This window comes from Anser cygnoides, chromosome 4, assembly GCF_040182565.1.
Source record: "Anser cygnoides isolate HZ-2024a breed goose chromosome 4, Taihu_goose_T2T_genome, whole genome shotgun sequence".
Taxonomy (NCBI): Eukaryota; Metazoa; Chordata; class Aves; order Anseriformes; family Anatidae; genus Anser; species Anser cygnoides.
Window position 1 is genome coordinate 65,667,320 of NC_089876.1, and position 13,921 is coordinate 65,681,240.

Sequence of the window (13,921 nt, forward strand, 5' to 3'; positions counted from 1 at the left end):
TATAGAATACTGAAGCTCACCACATAAACAGTCTCAGCTGTATCCAATATATCACAAGCATTGACAGAGCTGGGTCCATGACAGATGGGTATACAGCATGCATTTGTAGTTTAAAAAATAGGGTGCAACCATCTAGCTCAGATAAGCATAGACTAAGAAGTCTGTACGTGTTCACAAACCTGGACAGTTTCAGTCAAAGATCTGACCACGGAAGTCCCAATTTGATGGGCTGACAACTGACTTCAAAATTTCTATCTCTAGGTGCTTCTGAAAATCTGAAGTTGATTATTCTGAGGTGTTGGGCAACTTCAGAGCAGGCAAGCTGAGAGTCTGTGTCAAATGCACAACTAGACTTTTGCTTTCTGTGGTGCCCCACGGACAATTCAGTCCAGAGGTCCCAACAATTTCCTGTCTCCATGGTCATTTCCCATCCCCATGAATTCTAACTGCAGCAATGATTTTCAGGGGAAAGTGATTTCTGACGGGGAAGGGATGAGCCAGTGCCACTGGCACCTTCAAGGAGGCCCTCAGTTCACGGCCAAGATCCCAGGCTGCCAAGTCCCAGCCTGGCTTTCCAGGCTGAGCTCCCAGGCTGGCAGGCGTTTTCTCCTGTCAGGGTGGAGCAGCCGTGGAATGTCAGCCAGGTTACCTGAAGAACGATGCCATCGTCATCCCAACAATTTCCTATCCCAATGATGGTTTCCCATCCCAATACAGTACCTGGAGTGCTGAGATCTCCAGCACAAGGCCATGGACCTGATGGAGTGAGTCCAGAGGAGGCCACGAGGATGCTCAGAGGGCTGGAGCACCTCTCCTATGAAGACAGGCTGAGGGAGCTGGGGTTGTTCAGCCTGGAGAAGAGAAGGCTCCGGGGAGACCTTACAGTGGCCTTCCAGTGCCTAAAGGGGGCCTGCAGGAAAGCTGGGGAGGGACTCTTTGTCAGGGGGTGCAGTGATAGGAGAAGGGGTAACAGCTTTAAACTAAAAGAGGGTAGGTTTTGATTAGATATAACAAGAAATTCTTTACTCTGAGGGTGGCGAGGCACTGGAACAGGTTGTCCGGGGAAGCTGTGGGTGCCCCATCCCTGGAAATGCTCGAGGCCAGGCTGGACGGGGCTTTGAGCAACCTGGTCTGGTGGAAGGATTGGAACTGGATGATCTTCAAGGTCGCTTCCAACCCAAACCATTCAATGATTCCATGATGCACAGCTTTAAAGAAGCCTGTGCCAGTTTTTATACCAGCTCTCAGGCTCTTAAATTCAGTAAGCCTTTATAGTTATGATTTTTCCCCACCTTTAAAAGTTGGGAGTATTTCAAAATTCTTCTGCAGTGAAATGTAGTGCTCAAGGAAAACAAATCCAGCTGCAGTTCTCTAACAGCGTGCAAGGGACATGCTGAAAGCCCTCCAGGCATTGTACCCACACTAACTCCCAGAGCTCAACCGCTGAAATTCAGGCTAGCTCACAAAAACAGGTTTCCCAGTTGGCAAACAAAAAGCCAAGCAAAGGGGAACAGTTTCCTAGCCAACAGTGTTCACTAAGCCAATGTTTACCTGGAGTCTTTTCTGACTCTTTAGGACAGTGCCATGCTCCGATCCAAATGCAATCAAGCTCTATTCTCTTCAGGATTTTGCCCAGTTTATTCATTATTCCCAAGCCAACATACTTTAACAAGATGGAAACAGACCCAAAATGACCCACCCAGGAGAAACTACCAGGGAGGCCTTGAGTTAGGAAAGCATTTCTGTTAGCACTTACATTGCTCCTTGCTCAGGGGAGTATGGACATTCAAATGCTTTCCTGAAGAGTGATTTCTCTGAGTCTTACCCTGCTTCTCTCCTCATTAGTATCTCACTTTTTAGTTTTGTCCTATTCCCAAACGTTGACTGCTTGAACAGCAGAAGAGACAGCAGAAGAGACAATCCCCCCCCCAGCTGGATAAAGTCAGGGTTTCCTTACAACAAGGCTCCAACCTCACTGCAAAAAAGCATACAAATGACTGAAATTCAGAACAGAGTCTCAGACCATTTTGGAGATGACATTGAACAAGAGATTCTTGTTCCCTCCCCCCGTATCAAAATTGATGATTTATCTAAGCAAATTGTGAATCCCTGAAATCTTTGTTATACCAGCATATAATTTCCCCAAGCAGCTCCCTGCATCTGTTCTTGGACATTTGGACACATTTTGACACTTCTGAAGGCAAGTAGACACGGAGAGGTGACATAAGCCTGCCCAATAACATACTGCCTTTCACAATAGTCACGACAAGGGAATTATAGGCTGTTATTCTATTCTTGTCGGCTGGAATGTCTTTTAACTACTTATTGTTTATTTAAAAACAATAATTCTCCATTTTAAAGATTCACAGAGCAAATAAGATGACTTGTTTTTCTGAAAAGAAAATTGCCCTGCAGACGTGGATGGTCATGCAACCAGTCTGGGGTGACAGCTGGTATTTAAATGGAAAATTAATTCTTCTCAGTCTGTCAAAGCAGGGACCTCATCTTCCAAAAGAAGTGTGAGATTGCTTAAGCCCCTGCATATCATAAAGCCACTGACAGGAAGAAACGAGTAAGGTGAAACTAGAAATCATCTTTTCCCAAAGAAAGCTGCAGCTCCCTTGCAAACCCTGCTCCCACATCCCACGGGGGTTTCAGTAGGGTAGCAGAGGCTAACAATCATCGAACAATGGTGGCAATCCAACAAATCCTAGGGAGATAGTGTGCAACTATGATAAAGGCTCACACTTAGCTCCTGCTCACGCTCACCCCGGAGTGTATTTTTATAGTCTGCTTTTAAGTGCCGAGACACATCAGCAAAGACGAAAGAATGGGGCTGCTCAGAGCCACAATTGCTCCTCACTGTGGGATGCCACCAGTAACTTATTTCACTCTACAGAGCTGCTTATCCTCTGCCGTATGCCTCCAACCTGCTTTCAGGACAGGCTGCCCCAGTGAGTGCTCCCTGTTGGGTGCCTAGGAAAATCTTTGTGTGCACTGTGCTGTGCACGCTATTTTCAGCTTCACTGCCTTTCCCTGCCTGCTCCCTCCCAGCAAGGGCTACCTTATGCACAGCCACTGCACAGCACAGCAGTGGAGCCCAGGAATAAAATCCTCAGCAGCTTTCAGGGAGGTCCTTCATGCTGTACGTACAAAAGATACTCTAAATTGAATTTTTTAAATTCTTGGCCTGTGTGCATTTGTGATACTATATTCAGATCCTCTTTGATGAGTGTCTTGATGGCTGAAGCAAAACAAAGACTGGTAATGTAGATATTATACAGTTTCTTTTCAGAAAAAAACTCAAAGCAGAAGTATTCTAAAAGATGTATTGCGACAGCCTTTAGCTGAAGTACATCCATTTAGTTCCAGGTACTTCCAGGCAGTGACTCCTATGTATTTGAAGATCTGCCTGAATATGATTATAATTATCTTCAAATCATAGCTTTTATGTTTCTATTGTACAGTTAAACCTCTACTGCTATTGTAGTTGCTGTTGTCTCCATCCTCCCACAGCCCTGTAGCATAGCGAAGTGCTACCAAATTGGAGATGAACGTGAAGCCCAGAGAAAATTAGGGCAAGCCCACAGACTAGTCTTCAGGAACAGCTTGACAGAAGTGGCACGAGACACCTAGCAGAGCTGGGAACCAAGTCAGCAGTAGGCATGCATAAGCTGAGGTTTATGTATGCTAGCTCACAGAAGCCTTCATTCAGTAAAACGCTCGGCTCAGTTTATCTTGAGGCTGTGATGTTTTGCCATTGTGGGTCCTTCCACCAGGAAAGGAGACTACATGCGTCCATACACACATGTAGGCTGCAAGTGAACACCCTTGATTTTACAAACCCCCATGGTCAGCACATGGCTTGAGCTTGTGAAAGACCTGCCACGTACCGTGTCACATGCTCCTGCCAAACTGATGATCTGGATGCAGATCATTGGTTCTGACTGCAGATGTTAGGAGTGCACCATTCCTAACAGATGCATAATCTGATTAAATATGAAATGCAATGATATTGTCAAAACCCATTAATCACTTTCAAGACACATTAATGTAGGCTTTACTGACAGCTGTGATGATTACACTGTCTCTGCAGGTAACATTGCTCAAAGTTACCCATTGGGTCTCAAAGAGGAAAAGGTGTACAGTATGCAGAATATACTTAAGTGCACTGTACAGATACTTCTGTCATGGAAAGTTTGTATTACTTATATTCCTGCAGCTTTCTTTAGGTAATTTAATACCTGGTTAACTTTCCATGTCAGTGCATTGTTCAAAGACAAAGTGATGACTTGCCAAAACTACATGGATTCAGAAAACAACTGCATGCATGACAGGTCTATGTATTAAAACAACTCCGAAGAGGTATTCTATAGGTGAAACCTATGGGCATCTGAAACAGAAGAATGCTTGCAAATTGCTTGATTTAGCACACCAGAACCCTGCACCCACAGAATATATTGCACAGGAAGGCCTCCCCACGATTAGGGCATAAATATCAATAGGCCAAGAAATCAATGTTTACGTCCAAGCCCCATGGTTTAGGTAACCAAGACCTGATTTTCCAAGATCGTGCAAGCATTTGTTGACCTCCATGGCAAATGCTGCTACCTGGATCTTCTCAAAAATCACTCAATGCAGAACATGAGCTACATTCTTACCACGGCAGAGCACTGGCTTCTTGTGCTTTAGTCTACCCATGTTGCTCTAGGACAATGAGCTTTCCACAGGTCCTATCCTCTTCTCCTACCACATCCGCTATTTTCAAAGCCACCCCTTTGCCTCAGTGCAAACAGCTACAATTCTTGCATGGAAATACTAGGATAGCAACTTAGTAAACACCATCTGCTTGCATCCCTTTCCTACTCTACCACTGTTTGGGATTGACCCAGGTACCTCTGTTAGCAGGGCACAGCTCCCCAAGCTGTGGTTGCTCATGTCTGGGATGCAGGGAAGAGGAGCACAGCAGGCAGAAGAATTCACAGGACTGCTATGTCAATTGAAATGGCCTCTCCTTTAACAGACACCCAAACACCTGGCTTCTTGCCCTGCGAATTAAGTTCGCACGCACTCCCTTGAGCAGTGGGTCTGAAGGAGCCACACTATTAATCAGTCTTACACAGTCATGCAAGCCTCCTTTGTTCTGCGGCCTCCTGTGCTCTTAATGAATCTATTACGTTTAACCATCCCTTCCCAATGTTATCTCCACATTTGTACATAACTGGAATTTATTTCAACATCTACTTGTAGCCTTTTCTGAGCTTCATTATTTGACTCCAGCCTCATATGACCTCCAAGACTTTTGAATTAGTTAACTATTTTGGCCTGAGTTTAAGACAAACAGCTGCTCCTAAGGCCAGTAGACATTAAGGAGACCAACAAGAGGCAGCCATTGGTAATATTTGGGAGTGAATAAATTCAATTGTTTGACACAACAGGGACATGCCTGTTTTATTAGTCAAGACTTTGACCATGACAGGCTACCCAAGAAAAAACAATGACTTGTCTATAGAAATGACCAACCACAGTGTTGGGGAATGGTAAAGGCCAGTGCATATTCACCAGGGAAAAAACAAAACAAAACTATCTTGTCAAGGTGTACAGTAATGAAGTCTAGTGGCTACCAGTAAGCTACCATACCAGACTTTCTCCAGGAAGATGCTAAATAAAAAAGCATAAATAAAAGTCCACTCACACTTTCAGCACATATAAGTTTTTAGCGTCTGCAGTATCCTACCACAAGCACATCAGCAGCATAATTTCCTGTTACGTGCCAGATCACCTCCTTTCATTTGTTCTGAACACTTAGCCACCTACCACGTTTCCATGATGTCTCCCAGCTCTTGTGTTTGAAGAGGCAACATCCTACCCCTGTTTCCATTCACTCGCTGAGGCGATCGGCTCCGCGGTAGGGGCGTTTTGCAGCGGAGCGGGGGATGGCGGCGGGCAGGGCTTTTTTTTTTTCTTTTTTTTCTTTTTTAGGACTTTTTTCCTGCCCCGAGGCCCCTCGCGAGGGCGGCTGAGGAGGCGCGGGCAGAGCCGGCAGCGCCCCCTGCCCGGGCCTACACAGCCGGGCCCTGGGGAGGCGGGGATCTCACCGCTGGTTTCCGCCGGTGTTTGTAACCTGCTCGTGAGGAGCCCAGGATGTAGGATGCCATGATTCCTCCCTAGGTGCAGGACCCTGCATTTGCCTCTGTTGAGCTTCGTGAGGTTCCTCTCTGCCCTGCTCTCCAGCCTGTCCAGGTCTCTCTGAACGGCAGCACAGCCTTGCGGTGGATCAGCCGCTCCTCCCAGTTTTGTGCCACCAGCAGCCTTGCTGCAGGACTGGAAGCAGGGCACGTGCGTGCAGAGTTAAGAAGCCAGTAGTGCCAGCACGCTGCTATGCCGCCGCTGCTCAGGGCGCTCGGCTGGTATCTCTGCGTGGCACGTGGCTACACTGCGCACGCACAGCAGGTTGTTCCAAACCAGCCATCATCAAGCAGGTGCACCAAGCACGGCATTGCTAGTTGGTCGAAGGAAGGGATTGTCCCGCTCTGCTCTGCGCTGGTGCAGCCTCACCTCGAGCACTGTGTGCAGTTCTGGGCACCTCAGTACAAAAAGGATGTGAAACTGCTGGAGAGTGTCCAGAGGAGGGCTGCAAAGATGGTGAAGGGCCTAGAGGGGAAGACGTATGAGGAGCAACTGAGGTCACTTGGCCTGTTCAGCCTGGAAAGAGGAGGCTGAGGGGAGACCTCGTGGCGGCCTACAGCTTCCTCACGAGGGACAGCGGAGGGGCAGGCGCCGATCTGTTCTCTGTAGTGACCAGTGACAGGACCCGAGGGAATGGTGTCAGGCTGTGACAGGGGAGGTTCAGGCTGGATATCAGGAAGAGCTTCTTCACTGAGAGGGCTGTCGCGCACTGGAACAGGCTCCCCAGGGATGCAGTCACGGCACCAAGCCTGTTGGAGTTTAAGAAGCATTTGGACTGTGCTCTGAATCATAGGTCTGAATTTTTGTGTAGACCTGTGTGGAGCCAGGAGTTGGACTCGAAGATCCTCATTGGTCCCTTCCAACTCGGAATATTCTATGATTCTATGACCATATCACTCATGACCATAAACTGGATCTTTACAGCCACTTTTCCATGATTTACTCATTATTCAGAAATTACATCATTTTTGTTGCCTTTATTTCCACAGTGTTTTAATTCTTCCTCCCACCTCAGCCATCTTGTCAATCTAAGGACTTCATTCTGCAATTTACAGGATCAAATAGAGGATAAATGAGAAACCTGACAGCTTCAGAACAGACCAAGATTAGCACAGCAGTCCAGTGTGTATTGTTGATCAAAGGAACAGGGTTTGTATTGTAAACTCATCAAAGCAGGGACTTTTACTATGCATTTGCACAGTATTTACCTCAGTGGGGCTTCATCTTATCTATGTCTCTTGGGTGTTACTTAAATTAATAAATAGCAAAACGATGTTAGAAACAGGCATTTACAGAGAAGAATAAGAAACACTTGTAGTTGCAGGTCTATGAAGGTGCTAAAATGAGCATTAGAAGCATTAAGATGAGGTCTGGTGAAGGGAGGGGAAAAATGTATTTTGTAAAGTGACATGGAGAGGGTTTTTGACATTGAGAGATGTCTCAGGTCAAAAACAACAGTACCTGCACATAAATACATATGCATATAACTGCCATACAACTATATCAGCACATAGTTGCCTATGAAGAGTAGCATTTTGTATCATGTAGTTGGGAGAAAGTTATTACAAGGAAACTACCTTTCTTCACTGCCTCTTGACATGAGACCTTGAAAGCTTGAAGGGTGCAGCATTGCACAGTAGTGTCAGAAGCAGACATAGGCCTTTCTTAGCTGGACACTGATGCATAGACAAGTTAATAGGACAAATGTTAGCCCCGTTAGCCCTATGGATTCATGAGATAATCACTGATGTGAAAACTAGAAACCTTGCTGCACAAAAAGCTAGCAGTGTTCATGTTGTACTGAACTTTTATTTTACTCAGCCTCTGATTGCCTTCGTGATCAGAAGGCATTCACGACTGTGGTTCAAAATCTCTATAGTAACTGTTACCTGACACTACAGCCTGAGGAATTCCTAACGTGACCTCCTTGGTAAATGTCTCTAATGGTGCCCCATAAAAGCAGACAAATCCATTGCAACAGAGCAACTAGAGGTATAATAAAATCATTGGGTATGAAGAAATTGTAACTGAAACATAGCATGTTAGAAAAAAATGGAGATCTGTTTTCTCTCAGATAGGATCAATTTTTCCTTTGGGGAATATTGATAGATATCTTCCACTCTAGGCCAGAATCTGAGCTATGACCAGACTTCATGGGAACTATATTTGTAGGTTTTTCATGGTCCCTTCCCTGTCTTGCTTCATCACCAGACATCTCTCCTATTAGGTTTGCTGCTGCATCACCTACATGCTCAGTTGTCAGTAACGCAGAGGAATTAGGTGAAGCCAGGCTCTAGCTTCCACACCAAATTTATTATACATAAAATGCAGAACATCCCATATCACTGGAAAGGGAGTCTCGTCATCTTCCCAGCAGCATGCAAAGTGAAATGGGCTCTACAGCCTAGACTTCTGTTAAGAAAAACATGTTATGAATAATTTTGCAAAGGCAAAGCCTGTGGAAAAAAAGCTTGCACAATAAAAAAGACAGTAGAAAGTAGAGCTTCAGAATCAATAAAGCAGATCCTAAAAGCTGAAATACCTCAAACAAAAAAGTCAGTGGATAGGCTCAAATAAGTATTTCTTATCAACGTTTTTAAATGGCTGGGAATTTAAGCAAAGGTGTCAGCATCTTGCAGCAAAAATAGTAATGGCACAGTTCTTTATAGGGAGGTGTAGAGCTGACCAACAGTGCATACAGTTTTCACAGGCACCCATCAGCAAGGGGAAACCATCCCCCTTGAAATTCAGGTCTTCCTCTTTGTTTAGTGCCAGAGAGGATTTCTGCTCCCTGTAGCATTTGGATGGTGCTGCCTCTGTGTGAAATACCTCCTGCTGTATTTTCAGCATTGCTCTGGAGCAACATCAGCAGCTCATAGCATCACTCAAGACAGAGCTCAAACCCAGGCTCTCTAAAGGCATTCACTGAAAGCCCCCTTTCAGCAAATGGCTGGCCCCGGAACAGGGGGGCTAGTCTAGAAGTTATCTGCTTTTAGCTATCCATCCAGAAAGCCCAAGAGTACTGGAAGAGAAAAACATGTATTCCATATTGACCTACTGGAAATTATTATTATTTTTTTTTTTTGTAAAAATCATATTCGTCAGCATCCAAGCACTTGAACTCCTCCATATGTACCACACAGACAATCTGAAATAAACCTAAGCAATCACAACTACAGTCAGTTCTACATGTTAAAAATTTTTAGACCAAATCCCCATTTATACTAAGGCTGTCATTTAGCACAGTTGCAGTATGAGACAACCACTCTCCCATGCGAGCACCCGGGAATCAGTGACTCACTGCTGCATAGGGAGTCATACTCGTGTTTTCAAACACATTCTTGTCTTCTAATAAAAACATGAATTTCATAAATCTTTATTACACCAGCATGAAAAATACAAGCTTCCCTGCCAACTGTCACTCACCTATTTATTGCCACAAGTCTACACCCAAATCCCTTTTGCTCATATCAGCTGATTGCCACTCCTAAATGGTGCTGCAGAGACAGTTCAGTCCCTTCTTGCTTGAGGAGCTACTGGCTGTTAGAAAACACATGCAGGGCTGGTTAGGCAAGCAGTGAGCTCTCCCCTGCTTCTCCAGGGGAGAAGGAAGGAACAGCAGACACATGCAACCCTGGAGACTGCAGGACTAACAACCAAGACTGATTCATAATGTACCGCACAAACCAGTAATGCTCAGAGAGGCGTAAGGGCTTCTCATCATGACCACACACTTTCTGCTTGGATTTCTCCCTTCAAAGTTTACTTCCACTGCCACCATCAGAAGCAGCCACAAAATAGCTCACCTGGAAGCAGCACCCTCTGAGCATGGAACAGGTCTCCCAAAATGTTGCTCTGGTGCCTCGAATTTGGCCAAAGGAGTGCCTACTGGGGGCAGTGGAAGACAGGTTTAGACTTGCAGTGAGCCTACCTGGATCAATCTGGTCAAGCAAACCACTTCAGAGCAATATCCATACCCCAAGACAATGCAGGAGAGTAAATGGAAAATCATCTTTCCAAAGGAAGAAAGAGAATTTGCTGTCTTTAGCTAGAAGAGACAGAGTACTGAACTGTGCGTGTATACTGTTTCATACCAGGAAACTATTCAAGTTTATTAAACAAAACAAATAGCACATTATAGTGGGCAATTAGCAGCACAAATGCATGTCACCCTGCAGAGACATGAGATTGTTTTCAATATATTGATATCTAACGGTACATTTTACCTTTTTCTAAGAAACAAAAGAGCAGTTGTCCTGGAGTTGGCTCCTTTCAGGCACATACATAGCCTAGTTTAAGCCCTCAACAGTCACCTGGAGGAATTCAATATTGAAATGTCTGTGTAGACAGTTGGCTAGATAGGAAATTTTAGTACAGTTCTGCATTTCACATAGAAACAATATAAAAATGTAAGCAAGTACCAGCCATTTGTTGCACTCTGAAAAGTTAGAGGAACTTGTTCTCTGAACCAAGCCCAAAGTCAATAAAAATTGTAATGGTAGAAGACCAGCCCTCAGACCAAACAATTTACATGGTCATTTATAAGGCATTTTTGGTGAATGCTTAATATCAAAAAACCTCAAGTGCATGTATGCTCCCTCTTTATTCTCACCTTTCAAAGAGCACAAAGCCCCTCCCAGTACAGAAGGTAGAGACACATCCCTGTGATACTGGAATATTTCCTTTCTCCTCCATCAGGCCACCACTGTCTTGCAAGACAGAAGATACATCTATACCCATGAGCCCTCTTGGCTTGCTGCTACCTCTGTGCAGAGATCACCAAAAATATTATTTTACTGCAAAATGAAGTGTAACGCTAACATGGCTCAAGATAACGCATTTGAATAGCAAGCACAGCTTGAGTAAGCCAAAGCAGACTCAGGGCTTACCAGCCTTTTCTCAAGCACCCTTAGCAGCTCAGATATCTGAAATAAGGTCATGGTAAAGAATATAGGGAAAAACAGTGATAACACTTTCCTATTCTTCCTTATGTGATGGAAGTTTTATGAAATTTGCATCTTCTGAGTTCTCTAAAAAAGAGCACTTCTCCCCATGTCTTCAGTTTCCATGCCAGACATTTCATGTACTTAAGAGGCACCCAGTTGCGCACGCTGGCATATAACCATACCTTTTTCCACATGGAGATAATAAGTCTGATAACGGATAATATTCCCAGTGTCTTTTGGGAAAGCACCCAAAAAGTTCAGCCTATGAAATGCAACAGAAGTGCTCTGGGCAAGGTCCATTTCCTTGTGGACCGATAGCCAGCACCCTGCTGAGGGATGACTCAAGGATGCTCTGGGGGTGACTCACCTGGATACGAGGTGACTCGTTCCAGGAGGGCAGAGCAATACAGCTCCCCCACGGATCTCAGACTACAAAGCGAGCATTAGCAGCTGCATCCAGTGTGAGCAAATCTCAAGCTAAAAAAAATAATCAGCTCAGAGCTTGCCAGCCACTACTCAAACAAAGGTCAAGGAATCCAAAGCATACAGCAATTACCCTGATCATTTCTTATGAAGATAGCAAGTTTCCATATAAAAACAGAAACCTCATGGAGGTGGAAATTTCTTTGCACTTACTAACATTTATTGTGCCCTAGCACAGGATAAAAGGCTGGCAGAGGAGCAGACAGCAGTGTTACAGCTAACAGATCTATTCTGGCTTGCACCCCTGCAAAAAGCCTCCTCCACAGCAGGAGGGTGCTGCAACCTCCAGCAAGTTCAGAGAGCTACGAGAGCAAGGTGATATTTTCTTCCCACCCAAAGAAATGATGACAGAATCAAGCAAAGAATTCTGCAAATCCCTGCATCTCAGAGGGGAGAACAAGAAAATCCAGAAATAGTTTAAGCTAACCTGCTTAAATAGCAAATCCCACTGGAAACATTCTTCTGATCATTTTAAATAAGATCTGCCCTTGGAACAACTTGCAACAAGCTGAGGAGGAAGAAAGGTGCTGCCATAATGGTCTGGGCACAGAACAGCAGAGAACTGCTATTTCTCCATCATACCTTACCCAACCATGTATGGGATTCCACTTTCAGGCTGTGATTTAGACTGGCTTTTATGAAGGCATTTTACTGGCTGGATTTGCACATATTTAAATAAAACATTTCAGGGAGCCTGTGTAAACCATACTGATGCACAGCACAAGAAAATCATTCCGTTATTATTCACCCCATATCAAGATGAATGCAAGTAAGGTTTATAACAGGAGCTATCTTTCAAATATCAAAGTCAACACAGACCTGTCACAGAAAAACAAATATCCCACACACCATAATCTCCCATGTGTGATAGTTAAAATCTGCTTAAAAGCAGGGCAAGAGTTGGAGCAAAACCTGTGCCAAGTGTTGGCATTGGCAGAGTACAGTTCCTGGAATAACATCACATAAGCAGGAGAATTACTCATAGAAGATAACATGGTCTGAATTTTTATTATTCTGGAATTTGCCGAAACACAGCTTGGAGAGGAGAAGCCAGGCTGTTGATGTGTGTGACAATAGTGGTGAATGTTGTCTGTATTTCACAGACAACACGCTGTCCCTTTCAATAGCATCAGCTCTGTATCTCCGTGTAATCAGTTCGGTTTAAATTTAGAACAGGAGCCCGTGGCCAGAGAGCATTAACACTTCTGCAGCACTTAAACAGTCAACATTTGGGGGGGAAAAATGATCAGGTGGTCCATAGTGCATGCACTTTGCTAGCTGTCAGGAGGTTAATGGTGTGCCTCAAGCACAAGGCTAAATTAGGATGTGAACACCTTAATCTACAGTTGCAAATGCTGACAGCAATGGCACTTCATCAACTATTTTTGCAGTCTTATTTGCTGCATATCTCCCTGATTTCTCAAGCCCGTGCCACCAGCCCTCCCTCATCTCCACATAAATTAGCTAAATGACCTCTTGTAGCCTGCTTGAAATGAAAATTGTCATCTGAAGGAGAAAATAGCTGTTCTAAATGTTTGCAGGGAATGGAGAGGGTGTTGAGGATTGCAAGCTTTTCTGCAATACAAAAACCTCAAATCCATGTGTCAGAAATTAGTCTTATCTGATATTCAGAGCCAAGAAATGAATAATCTTCCCTAGAAAAAGCAGATCCCTTCTTCATATTTGCATTTAACATTTTTAGGCCTGTAACGCATTAACAATCTATGGATCTTGTTCACGAAAAACGTCGCTGTAGCAGAGCTGGAATTTGTCCCTTTGTTATGTGCGTTGTATAACACAGGTCCTCTGCCACGCTTCTCAGGAAAACTGATGGATGGAGGTGTCTGAGCGGCCACCACAGATTCACTGATATTATGCTGTTGAAAGCTTTATTGCAAGGATTCATTAAAGCTGAGCAGTAGAGACAGCTTTAACCTTACACTGGCGGTGTTTGAGGGAACAGGAGATACCCAAATTAGGAAACAGAAATTAAAATATTGGCCACAAGTGCAATAAAACAGCAGTTCTCCAGTTTGTTACATGCACCCCTGAAAGGATTAATCTCAGGACTGCAACAGAAATAAGTCAGTGGATTGACCCAGGAGTGAATTACTTCCTCCAGGGTAAGTACCTTCAAAAACACATCTCACAGCCATCACGAAGCAGTTTTAATGGAAGCTCCTGATAACTTCATCACAGGTTCCATGGTCCATCCTGTGGGGAATAAGGGCCATCACCTCTTCTACCTACTGCCTGCACTTTTATTCAGGATGCCGGTGGTCTCCCCCATGACCAGGGCACAG

At 44.5% G+C, this 13,921-nt stretch overlaps 1 long non-coding RNA gene across 1 annotated transcript in view; it reads right to left on the reverse strand.

The window, feature by feature from the left end:
* LOC106043978 (uncharacterized) overlaps positions 1 to 7,190 on the reverse strand; it is a 135,209-nt gene extending 128,019 nt beyond the window's left edge. The window contains exon 1 of the long non-coding RNA XR_001212010.3: positions 5,818 to 7,190. This is a non-coding gene — a long non-coding RNA (uncharacterized lncRNA). The remainder of the gene's footprint in view (positions 1 to 5,817) is intronic.
* Between the last annotated feature and the right edge of the window lie 6,731 nt (positions 7,191 to 13,921).